Source organism: Delphinapterus leucas, chromosome 8 (genome assembly GCF_059928025.1).
Source record: "Delphinapterus leucas isolate spDelLeu-1000000601 "Yukka" chromosome 8, BTC_Dleu_Yukka2, whole genome shotgun sequence".
NCBI lineage: Eukaryota > Metazoa > Chordata > Mammalia > Artiodactyla > Monodontidae > Delphinapterus > Delphinapterus leucas.
This window is the reverse complement of record NC_143136.1, coordinates 89,469,101-89,482,658: the sequence shown is the minus strand read 5'-3', so window position 1 is coordinate 89,482,658 and position 13,558 is coordinate 89,469,101.

Here is a 13,558-nt window from a genome sequence, read left to right as displayed (position 1 = left end):
ATCAAAATTATAATGAGGTATCACCTCACCCCGGTCAGAATGACCATCATCAAAAAATCTACAAACAATAAATGCTGGAGAGGGTGTGGAGAAAAGGGAACCCTCTTGCACTGCTGGTGGGAATGTAAATTAATACAGCCACTATGGAGAATAGTACGGAGGTTCCTTAAAAAACTAAAAATAGAACTACCATACGATCCAGCAATCCCACTACTGGGCATATACCCTGAGGAAACCATAATTCAAAAAGAGTCATGTACCACAATGTTTACTGCAGCACTATTTACAATAGCCAGGACATGGAAACAACCTAAGTGTCCATCGACAGATGAATGGATAAAGAAGATGTGGCACATATATGCAATGGAATATTACTCAGCCATAAAAAGAAATGAAATTGAGTTATTTGTAGTGAGGTGGATAGACCTAGAGTTTGTCATACAGAGCAAAGTAAGTCAGAAAGAGAAAAATAAATACCATATTCTAACACATATATATGGAACCAAAAAAAAAAAACCAAAAAGTTTCTGAAGAACCTAAGCGCAGGACAAGAATAAAGACACAGACGTAGAGAATGAACTTGAGGACACGGGGAGGGGGAAGGGTAAGCTGGGACGAAGTGAGAGAGTGGCATGGACATATATACACTACCAAATGTAAAACAGACAGCTAGTGGGAAGCAGCCCCATAGCATAGGGAGATCAGCTCGGTGCTGTGACCACCTAGAGGGCTGGGATAGGAAGGGTGGGAGGGACACACAAGAGGGAAGGGATATGGGGATATATGTATACATATAGCTGATTCACTTTGTTATACAGCAGAAACTAAGACAACATTGTAAAGCAATTATACTCCAATAAAGATGTTAAAAAAAAAAGAATGCAGGGACGTTCTAACTTAAAATTAAATACAACCACCACAGGCAAAGGACCCAAAGTACGAATAAACTTTAGTTGTATGTCTAGATATGTAGCAATATATAGCAGAAACAGCAATGGTTAGGGAGATAGGAACTTGCTTTGTCTTGCTTTGGAAAAGTGTATTAATTTCTATGGGGCTCAACATCTTCATATGCTACAAAAGAGGTATGGTTACGATTTATAAGTTCATATTTGTAAGGCGTACATGGGGGGAAACCACACAAAGAAACTTGATGGGAATTTAAAATTAAGATTAATAAGATTGCTCTCAGAGAATTATATTAATTTAATTATATTAATTGAAATTTCATATATTAGTATCATTTCTATATTGGTGAGATTTGATGATTGAAGGTATTAACATATTAAAAATGGATATGTTTATTAAAACAGGGAGCTGGGGAATGATAGTGCTCATCCTTGCAAGCCTAGAAAATTCCAAGAAAGAAGCATTGTTCATTTTATGTATGTACTTTGGAGAGAATAATGAGTCTAGGCTTGTGAGAGTCAATAAGCTCTTCTTGTTTTGAGTTTTGACTTGCACACTAATCTCTAGTAATTCACTTCCAGTAGCAAAGATTTAACTTAGGAAATCACAGAATCAGATTTGGGTTTTAGAATGACAACACTAGCTACAGTGAGGAAAACTTAGAAATGAAGATAGGGAGTAGTAAAGCCAAGATGCGAGGAAACAGACCAATTTGAAGAGGGCTTGCAGCAGTCCAGAAAACAACTGATGGAAACCTGATTTAGAGTAGCTACATTTGAGAGCTCTTCAGGAGGCAGAATCCTCAGGATCTGATGGCTAACTAGATGAGGGTGGTAAAGGAGAGTGAGTAGTCAAGCACAGTACTACTCAATTTTTGGTCTGTTTGGGTCATTCAGTGAATGTTGGTGTCATTCAATAAATAGAAGATCACATTAGAAGGATCAGGTTTAGTGGAAATAATGACACAATTCATTTAGGTTACTGGTAAGACAATCATGTGGTGATATTTAGCAGGCTAGTGGATAAATGTGTCTGAAATATGGGATAGGTTTCTGAGGTGTAAATGTAGAGTCGGGAATGATCAGAATACAGTTATTATTTGAAATTTAGAAGAGAACACAGAGAAAATCAGCGTTTAACGTTTGAATAGATAAAGAGGAATCTAGCAAAGAGACTGAGAAGAAGTAGCCAGAGTGGTTGGAGAAATACCTGAAAACTTTTCTAACAAGAAGTTAATAGCACATTTAAATGATGCTAAGAGAGTAGCTTTAGTGAAAGTGGTGGTGGGTTTAGTGAAATGTTTGTAGTTCGTTATTATAGATGAAGAATTTGTAGTCTAGAAGTTTACCCTTAAAGGGGAGGAAGAAAAGAGGAAGTTAAGGAATTCAGTAGACAAGGTAATGTTGAGGATACAGAAGACAGAAAAGGTAATTCAGATAGAGTTCCTTGAGAATCAAGAAAGTGTGAAGGATTTGAGATCTAAAGCAAAATAAAAGGATTATCCTTAGGCTAGAAGACAAGTCTTCCATTTCAAGAGAAAGGAAGGAGGAAATGCTAGGCACAGCTATATGTAGCTTAGTTAATTTTGTGTCTAGATGTTGAAAAAAGCTCATGATTTTTACTATTGCTGTGAGGTGGAATGTGAGAAAATAAATCAACTTTTTAAAAACCATATATGGTTAACGGTAGAGAGAGATGATTAAAAACATATAGGTAGATTGCTTAGAATCTTGAGTGGTAGTTGAAGCTGAGGCCAGGAATTTATAGTGATACCATTCAGAACGGGTCTAAGTTTTCCTGCAAAAATGCTTAACAGAACTGGTGCAGCTTAAATTGACACCTCTGAGCACTAACAAACTAAGACACAGAAAAAGGCAGGTCCTTGGTTGAGTGCAGCAAGGTGAATGTCACCATGTGAGACTTCTGACAGTACAATATCTGGCATTGGGATGCCCTTTTCTTTCAAACATCTGCAATGTTCAACTCTAAAAATGCCCTGATTTTTAAAATAATCTCAATTATCAAAATCAATGCAAGAAAATATATTACCATTTAGGAACTCTGAAAACAAAAAGATATAACATGAACAGCCTTTAGTGTTAAAGATATGAATATTGGTTTGAGGTGAGCTTTGGCTTAATTCAATATCAAAATCCATAGAATATGAAATAGAGTTGTATTCTTTCAGAATATTCTAATGACTAAATCTCATCGCATGTTCCATTCTAAAATGGACTAAATTCAAACAGAATTTGTGAACTCTTCACATCCTCTGATTATTTAAAAAAAACTCTATTTGTAGCACATCAGTCTTGTTAAAAGGAAAAAAAATGAGTTTCCAAAGGTATTGCATTACATAACATTATCATTTTCCCCATAAGAGTGTGGGACATGGGACTTGCCTGGCAGCCCAGTGGTTAAGACTCCAGGCTTCCACTGCAGGGGACACAGGTTCAATCCCTGATGGAGGAACCAAGATCCTGCATGCCACACAGTGTGGCCAAAAATAAATAAATAAATAAAACAAAAAAAAAGTGTTGGACATGCCACTATTTTTATTAAGAAGAAGGGAAATATAAATGAAATCATAATTGTAGCAGAAAGGCAAAGGTTTTATGATAACCTACGAAAGGTTTCCTATTGTACTAGGAAGAATTTGCATTGCAAAAAATGCATTGGGGGGGTGGGGGGTTTCCAGGACATCTTAACTTAACAAGCTTATTTTGAAATGGCATGAAGCACACATAAACAATTAAAAACAGGTATAATTTAAAGAGATTAGCTGGATTAAAATCCCAGTTTCCTAGTCATGTTCTTGATCAGCTCAATGGGAGGTTATTAGAAAAATAGATAAGTATATATTAACAACAACCTATGTCTAAATATAACTTAGCTCTTGGCAGTTTCATAGAAATTTGGACAAGTGAAACATCACAGAAAATAATCATCTAGAGTTCTCATCTTTATTTGGGTTGAGATAAGCTTAAATATATAATATTTTATAATTTCTATAATAATATACACATTTGAGCTGATAATTACTAAAAAGAATAACTATCTTTTCCAACAAAATTGCTATAAAGTTTGAAAGCTCAGGCCAAAACAAACACCAAGTTTCCTTAAGGCAACATGGTTTACCTTTAAAAATGTGACTGCTGGGTTTCCCTCATAGCGCAGTGGTTAAGAATCCGCCTGCCAATGCAGGGGACATGGGTTCGAGCCCTGGTCCGGGAAGATGCCACATTCCGTGGAGCAACTAAGCCCGTGTGCCACAATTACTGAGCCCGTGCGCCACGACTCGTGAAGCCCTTGCGCCTAGCGCCTGTGTTCCGCAATAAGAGAAGCCACCACAATGAGAAGCCCGCACACTGCAACGAAGAGTAGCCCCCGCTCGCCGCAACTAGAGAAAGCCCTCATGCAGCAACGAAGACCCAATGCAACAAAAAATAAATAAATAAATTTATTTTTAAAAAAAGTGAATGCTGCTTTTAATTCCATAGTATTTGGGATTTCAGTCCTTTTAAAGTAAACCAGTAAAATTGATTCACATTGAAAATGTTCCATGTTTATCCTACAGCTCTCTTATCTTCCAGCCCCCAGCACTTAGCCCCTGTTAGCTCACGTGTCCAGATTTGAGATGAATGGAAGTAACATTTAATAGAAGAAATGTTTATTCTGGCATTTTATCTCCTCAGTGCCTTGAATTGCTTTTTCCCAATACCTAAACAACTTCCTGGAAGCAAATCAAATACTAGAAATCTGAACTTGGTCATGCCTTATGGTACATCCATACAGGATCAAACACTTTAACCAACAAGGTATTCCATTGGAATTTAATTACCTAGCAGCAAAGGAACCCAAGAAATGTTAGAAGCAGAAATAGGGAGGGTAGGGGAGCTTTGACATATTTCTAAATGGTGGAATTAAAAGCTCTCAACTCTCTTTTTATTCAGTAAGCTTAAACATTTAATAGTCATTTTAAATCTGAAAGTTATCTCAGATTTCAAATACTATAATGTTCAGTTTTTTACTTTAATGTTTGATTTTTTTAACTGGAATCCTTTGTTCAAACACATTTTTTTATGAAATCCAATATTAAAAAAGTAGCTAAATCCTAAAAGGATTGCCCACCACCACCCACCCTCCCAGGCACACACTCACTTTCCAGGTGTTTCTACAGATGTTGGAGACATTTCACTGTGGCTGAACTTGATAGTATGAAAACATGAACACAGAAATGTCCATGGAGATAAGACAAGAAACTGGACTGCTTGATTCTCATCTCAGTAAATTCTCTGTGCTGTTACATAGTTCAAATTCCATCACCCCTTCCTTTTTTAATATTAGAAAACTCCTCAGAAGCATTGGAAAACTCCTCAACATGCATAATATTAAAGCCAAGTTCTACAGCATGACTCCTCAATTACTTGTGGCTCCTAAATAGATCGTTTCCCTCACCTCTGTGACTTTGAACATAATGATCCCACTGCCTGAAATGTACTTCCACATTTTGCTTGCATACCTAATTTTTCACATCAAGAAACTCATATTCCAACAGGGAAGCTTAGTCAAATAATACAGAAGTGATTATATTAGAAGGAAGAACATGACAACAGGAATGCAATCAAATGGTTCCTAGGGAAACTAAAAAAAGACTGCAATTTGGTTGAAGACACAGTAGTAACTGAGATGGACTTAAAAGAATAGATATAATTTTTACTGGCAAAGGTATTGAGATGGCAAAATAGTAGAATAATCAACAAAGATGTTGAAAAGCATGGAGGATATTGCTTGAATATTATCTTCCAGTTTGGCTAGAATTTAGGGTACATAAAGAGGATTAGTAGAGTTATAAGACTGGAAAGGTGAAATGGGATCATTCTCTTATAACCCTGACTGCCAGGTTGTGATATTTGTATCTAACCAGGAAGAGTTTTAAGTAAAGATTGACAAAACCAGAGTTACATTTAAATAAGATGAACATGGTAGCAGTGAATAGGATGTACTGGTGACCAGTTGGGTCACTAATAGCCCAGATAGGAAGACACGAGGAAAAGAACAAGACTGGTGACAGTGACTTAAGCTGAGGGGATAGAGCTTATTAATTAGAAAATGGTAAATGATGAGTAGCTTAATTGTGGTCCCAAAGTCTTTGACTATAAGATTGTATATGAGTTGTTGGTACCAGAATGTCCACAAAGTTTGCTTTCTTTAGAGTAACCAATTAGAGAAAGAGAGTGTGAGAACTTAAGCGAAAGTAGAAACGGCTATTACGGAAGTTTAATCTTTTACAGTTTTTTATAAGGTACTGCAGATTCCAAATGAGAAATAGGATTTCTCCTGCTGATATAACAATACTTTATCAGGTTTGGAATAGAAATATAGGACATCATAAAGTTTGGATCTAATATTAAAGAAAGTAGAAGGTATTTTTCCTTGAGCAACTAGATATTGACAGAAGTAAATACTTTAGGCCCATTTAAACTGTGTAAACCCTGAATGTTCAAATGCCTTGAAACATATGTCAATATCTAATATCATCTCTGTTGATGATGTTCCAAATATTCTAAAATGTAAAGTTGATTGAGAGACTTTTATAAGTAGGTAAAAATAACTTTTGTATTTAAACAATATATCTAAATATATATATATTATAATATATATTGATAAGATATATATTTCATAATATATCTTATGAAAATAATAAGAATGCTGCAATTTCTGATCATTTTAAGATTTACCCTATAATTTCTTTGCTTTCCACTCATTAACTCTAAAGTAGCCATAATTGCTATTTTTAATGTGGTGACTTAAACTAAAAAGTTATGTCAGGGGGGGGACCTTGAAGATGGCGGAAGAGTAAGACGCGGAGATCGCCTTCCTCCCCACGGATACACCAGAAATACATCTACACATGGAACAACTCCTACAGAACACCTACTGAAGGCTGGCAGAAGACCTCAGACCTCAAGGCAAGAAACTCCCACGTACCTTCTAACTCTAAGTATTCTTCAACAACATAGCACACTCTATACATAATCACAGCAAGATCCTTTCTGACCCACCTCCTTTTCAATGGCCTATAACTTCAAAGCTTTTGCACAGCAAAGAACCTATCAACCAGCAACCCTCATGTATTTGCAAATGAAGCAACTCAAAGTTAATCTCCAAAATTTACAAGCAGCTCATGCAGCTCATACAACCTCTGGGCAGCCTAATAGCATTTCTCCAATTACAGATCCCAACACATAAGATCTCAACATCATTAATCATTAAATCAAATCAAACTACAATGTATCATCTCACACCAGTCATGGCCATCATCAAAATCTACTAATGCTGGTGTGCACTCTTGCACTGCTGGTGGGAATGTGAATTGGTTCAGCCACTATGGGACAGTATGGGTTCCTAACTCATTTACCATATGCCCAGCAATCCCACTACTGGGCATATACCCTCCTAATTCATCATGTCCAAAATGTTCATTGCAGCTCTATTTACAATAGCCCGGTGGACAACCTAAGCGCCCATCATCGGATGATGGTAAAGAAGATGTGGCACATATATACAATGGAATATTACTCAGCCTTAAAAAGAAATGAAATTGAGCTATTTGTAATGAGATGGATAGCCCTAGAGTCTGTCATACAGAGTGAAGTAAGTCAGAAAGAAAAAGACAAATACCGTATGCTAACGCATATATATGGAATTTAAGGGGAAAAAAAATGTCATGAAGAACCTAGGGGTAAGACAGGAATAAAGACGCAGACCTACTGGAGAACGGACTTGAGGATATGGGGAGGGGGAAGGGTGAGCTTTGACAGGGCGAGAGAGAGTCATGGACATATACACACTAACAAACGTAGAAAGGTAGATAGCTAGGGGGAAGCAGCCGCAAGGCACAGGGATATTAGCTCGGTGCTTTGTGACAGCCTGGAGGGGTGGGATAGGGAGAGTGGGAGGGAGGGAGACGCAAGAGGGAAGACATATGGGAACATATGTATATGTATAACTGATTCACTTTATTATAAAGCAGAAACTAACACACAATTGTAAAGCAATTATACCCCAATAAAGATGTTTAAAAAAAAAAAAAAAAAAAAGTTATGTCAGGATTTTCACATAGCTGGAAAAAAATGATGCTATAAAACAGAAAGTTTCCTTCAGACTGACAAATAATGTAGGTCATTTTCTCAACTATATGGCAAGAAAGAAATTTGAGGCACAACCTATAACCTATATATGATCTAGCATATCAGTAGGTGTGGTATAGTATACCATATGCTGTTTCTAGTCATTCAGAAACAAGGCAAGCAATGTGGAAGAGAAACGTGCCCAGAAAATACTTTGGTAGGAATGGCTATAGTGGCTATGTTCCCTGGATTCTTCTCATATCCCCATCCCTGACCCAACATCTAGTCCAAAGACATGCTCATGATAGGCACCCAAAAAACACTTGCATTTTGGTTGTCTTTGTTATATGAAGACGAATTTATAATCTTGTCTAAAAATGAGCCAGATTTTGCTTATTTAGAATAGGCTATTATGTAATGAAACTAGAAAAGGAGAATCATTTAATGATCTTATCCTCTGCCTCTAGCACACTATGTAAATATTCTGCGTAGCATCTTAACTGTCATTCTTGCCATTCTCTTACTTGCAGGCGCGCGCGCACACACACACACACACACGCACACATACAAAGTACCTTACCTCTGTCACAGTTGTCTTCGTCACTGCCATCCACACAGTCATGAATTCCATCACAAAGCCATCTAATTGGAATACAGTGGGCTTTATTTCTGCATCGAAACTGATCTTCCTTACAGTCAGTCACACAGTCCATCTGTTCAAATATAAACGGCCACTGCAGTTTTCATTAATGATAATGCTATCGTCACAAGCAAGATAAACATGCAGCTGACAATACTGGAGATTGATTATACTGTGGGCTTTCTTTTATTTTTATTTAATGAATATCACCTCTGCAAATGACAATAGGGTTTAGTCTATGGACAGCATGAAGATTCAGGTATTTGCTGAAATTACTGTATTCAATGTTCTTGTCTTGACATTTTAGACAGTGCTAAGAATCAAGATTCTGTCTCTTTGTTTTTTACTATATTTGCTTTCTCAAACCTAATTCATGTAATTCAGAGATTTTAACCAAAAAATAGATTTTACCTCATCTGAACCATCGGCACAATCATATTCTCCGTTACATTTCAAAGATGCTGAAATACATCCTCCACTGGCACATATATATTCACTTGATGAGCAAGTAGGAGAAGCTGAATATAAAGTTGAAATTTAGATTTAGTGAACAGAATGAATGGTTGATAGATAAAAGCATATATAAGCATATAAAAATTATACATAGTAATGAAAACAGTTTAGATTATTTGAGCTATATTCAACATCTGATATTAAATATTGACTTAAGATGTGCTTTACAATATTATTGCATTGTATTAAATATACCTCATGATGTAATAGCCTGTTCAATAAGTATTCAACTCACTAGACTAAAGAAAGAAAGGGAAAGAAAAAAACCCTCTATAAGCTCCATCTTTCTGATTTGTGAAGATTTAAATGTATTTTTTTACAATTTTCAATTAATTTATTTAAAAGACAAAAGCCTCAAATTATTTTTAAAACTGTAATAGGATTTAGTGACCTTTGGGAATATTAATTCATAATGTGCATTGTATAAAGCTAAAAGTGGAAATCTTGGCATGGTCTCATAGACCCCATGATATCTATTTGGCTGTTTTGATACAAATGTCATATTTACATAAGTTTTAAGAAGTTTTTTTGTTTGTTTGTTTGGGGTTTTAAATATGAATATATGTATGATTATCAGAGTCTGTAGAATTTGAAGTATTTCTTTATGATATGGAAAAATCTTTTTTAAAGTGGATAAATAAGTTACTACCAATACCCAATTTAATTAATTGACATAATAATGATGAGGCCTTTCTTTGTCTATGTGCTTGAGCTTGCTAAGTTTGCATTCAAACCTCTGGGGTTCTTGGCCTTATATTAGACTACTAGGTAGCCAAATGTACTTACATAATGACTTTGTGGTCTAAATTACTTAGTCCAGGAATGCTAAAAAGCTTTTCCCTTGGGATTTAATTTCTTTTAATTGGCAGTGTTTGCCTAGGGATCTGTATTAATAAGGAGTCTGGGAATATGTCTGGATTCAGTAAGAAAAAAGATGTGATCAATTAGCAACATGGACCATGGGCACGGTACTGGGACAATGGTAATGTGTGTGCCAGGTATCTGCAATTCTGACCTAGTCTCTCAAAGTAACCATGAAAGTGCTTATAACCATAGACATAGATTACAAACTGGTTTTTTTCCCTAGTATTTTTTTCCTGTAGAATATTGTTATTAAAATTCCTAAGTATAAAAGTTAATTTAATGAGTATATTTAAAGTCATGTTTAAGGAATAGAAATGTATAAATTGGGTTTTTCTTCCTATACTCTGGTTTTGCTTCTTAATTTTATTTTTATTTTGGACCATGATACAAATAGAAATAATAGACATCCTTTTTCTCAGTTGGTATCACATTGAAACTACTACATTCTGTTTTATAACCTTAATTTCCAGAATTGAAACCTGATTTTTATCATACTTACAGTTTCAACATATTTCATGTTGCTGTCTTGGAAAAACAACTCCAAATGGTGTAGAAAAATATAGAGACCAGAAAACCAAATTTTGGGGAGTAACGCTTGGATCTTGAAATAATAACAATCTTACCCGCCAAAACACTTTCAAAACATATGAAAGGCACACCAATTAATTTATCCACAGATATTTCAGATTATTTCTTAAAAACAGTAAATATGTGCATTATTTGCCACTGTTTTATGCATATCATTGCTTAAAGTTAAATTCTAACCAAGTTAAAATACTAGTTAAATGAAATATGGCCTCAAGAATTTTACCTGGCTCACAGTTTTTCTCATCTTCTCCATATTTACAGTCTTCATGGCCATCGCATTTCCATTTTGCTGATATACACTGACCATTGGAACACTGGAACTGATCTTTGGAACAACTTGTTTCACAATTTCTCTGCCAAAAACAACACAGACATAATTAAAATTAATTTTTTAGATAAATGTCTTCAAATCCAAAAAAGACACATACAAGAAACTCAGATGGTCACATTTAAACTTGTGACTATATAACATTATAATCCTTTTCCACTTTCATTCGTCTCTTAGTCATAATAAAACAGAAATGTAAAAAGAACATAAATCCCATGGCTTTATCAACTAATTAATTGCTCTGAGTGGCTCATTCTCCAATAGACAGTTATAGGGTAATGAAATTTTAATAAGTGTAAGTGACGATGAAGATTGTAGGGAAATAAAAGGGCTAAAAAATATTTCTAAGCAAGTATAGCTGGTTCCTTGGGAGTGGGGTGGAAGGATGAATGTGAAACAACTAAGAATCCTAAGGCAATTCTGTCTTGCCTTGGCAAAACTTCCCCTAATGTTCTTTCTTTCCTCTTATTCCCATTTTTGTTCCCTCTTTACCTGTTCTTTTACAGTTTGGCTGCTGGTCATATTCTTTTTCCACTCTCCTGACATTTGTTCCTGTAGAACTGTGAAATGAACTGTCACAATTGGTATTTTCTGCTAGCTCGCATACAGATTTTATTTGGAAGTCAAATAAGATAGTAGTGATACCTTTGGGGGCCTTTCAGTTCTTTATGTGAGATCAATGAAAGGGATCCACTAGAAATTTACTTTCCTTGAGTCTGACCGCTCTGGTTGAAATGGGAGGCTGCAGTGAAATATCTTGCTGGGATGATGTTTTTCTGCCGTTTAGCAATTTCTACTGTTGCCAAAATCTATGTCTGCTCCTTTCACAAAAGGTGCAGCACTCTCACAGCTTGTGAAACTCCCAGTGAATGAAGTATATCAAACTATTACTCCCTGTTTCTTCCCAGTTTCATCCCATGTAAGAAAGAAGAGTTTATTTTCTAAATTCCTATAGTTTTCTCTTTGCTGATGGCAGTTTAGACTGTCTGCTATATAACTGATTTTCTTCTTTCCTTCTTTTCTTCTTCCCTTCTTCTCCCAAGTATTGAAAATTTACCATTTACGAGAGTTTCTTAAATAATAATGCAAAGAAAACTAAGATTATTCCCTCCATTAGATAAATTCTAATAGAAGACCAGCACCTAAACCAACAATTGCAATAAAATATACTGTCAAGATAAATGAATATGCTTTAAACATATGAATTCTTAAAGGTTTCACAAAAGGCTTCACAGAAGAAGTTTAAACAGAAAAGGAACTAAGAAAAGATTTTTCATGTGTAAGGAGAATTAGAAATGTGCTGTATCTGAGGGGTAAGTTATGTAATGGTGCATGACGTTGGAGAAATAGCCCATGCACTGGTCATGAGAAAGTAATTTCATATATTTTGTTCGTCACCTTCCTCTTCCACGCCCAGTACTATGCCTGGGACACATTCAATAAGTAAGCATTCAATAAAAACTGCTGAATAAATGGTTGAATGAATGAAGTAGCAAATGTAGAAAATCAGGAATATAAATTAACATTTTATGTAATTCAGATCCACTAGGATAGGGATCATGTCTGTCTATGAATCAAGTGTCTAATATATGTGTTGATTATAACTGCTCAGTATATATTTATAGAATTAATTAATGTTTATCTCAGTAATAAGGCTAATTCAAGTAAAAGAGTTCAGTAACCAGTAACACTGGTCTACTTGTATTGACAATAACACAGAAGGTAATACTTCTAGACACTTTTTCTATCATCAGAAGATTTTGATTTATAATAGATTACAGTATAGTGGATGCAGTGTGTCTGTGTTTATATTTGTGGGGTATTTAATTATCTTAGACATTTAAAAACATACAGAAAAATAGAATAGAATAATAAGACCCACGTGCTCATCATGCATATTTAACAATTATCCACACTTGGCTATTCATGTTTCATAACCCTCTCCCCCAATTTATTTATATTCTGAACTTTAACATAACAACAATAGCTTCAGAAAATTAACAGTATCATGGAATTAACAAAAATTTCTTAAAGTTATTCCCAATCCACATTAAAAAGTTTCTTATTTTCTTAACTATATAAAAATACGGTTTGGTAAAAGAAGGATGTAAAAGATGTCTATACACTGAGTTTGATTTGAGTTTCTTTTAATGTGTAACTATTTTCCATTCCCCTACTTTTTTTAAATGCCATTTACTACTTGAAGGAACCAGGTCATTTGCTCTATAGAATGTCCCACATTCTGATTTTGGCTGAGTGAATCCTAAGAATGTTGATACCTTAGCAACCTCCAAAGTAACTGAGCTTTTATTTGTTTAAGTATTATTATGAACTCATGTATTTTTGTACATTTATTGTATTTCAATATATTACAGTCATTTGTTTTTTCTTTCTGATGCTCAAATTGTCCTTTTTGTCAGTGGAAAGCCCTGCAATTTTGCTCCTATGTACTCTGGACACTATCCCAATAGCCTTGTTTTCTGGCTTGACAAGATGTTAGTGGCTCATTTTGTCAATTGCCTTTCTCAGACCTAGAATTAAACATTTCTTAAAGGGGTTTTGATTCTGTTAATTGGAAAATGT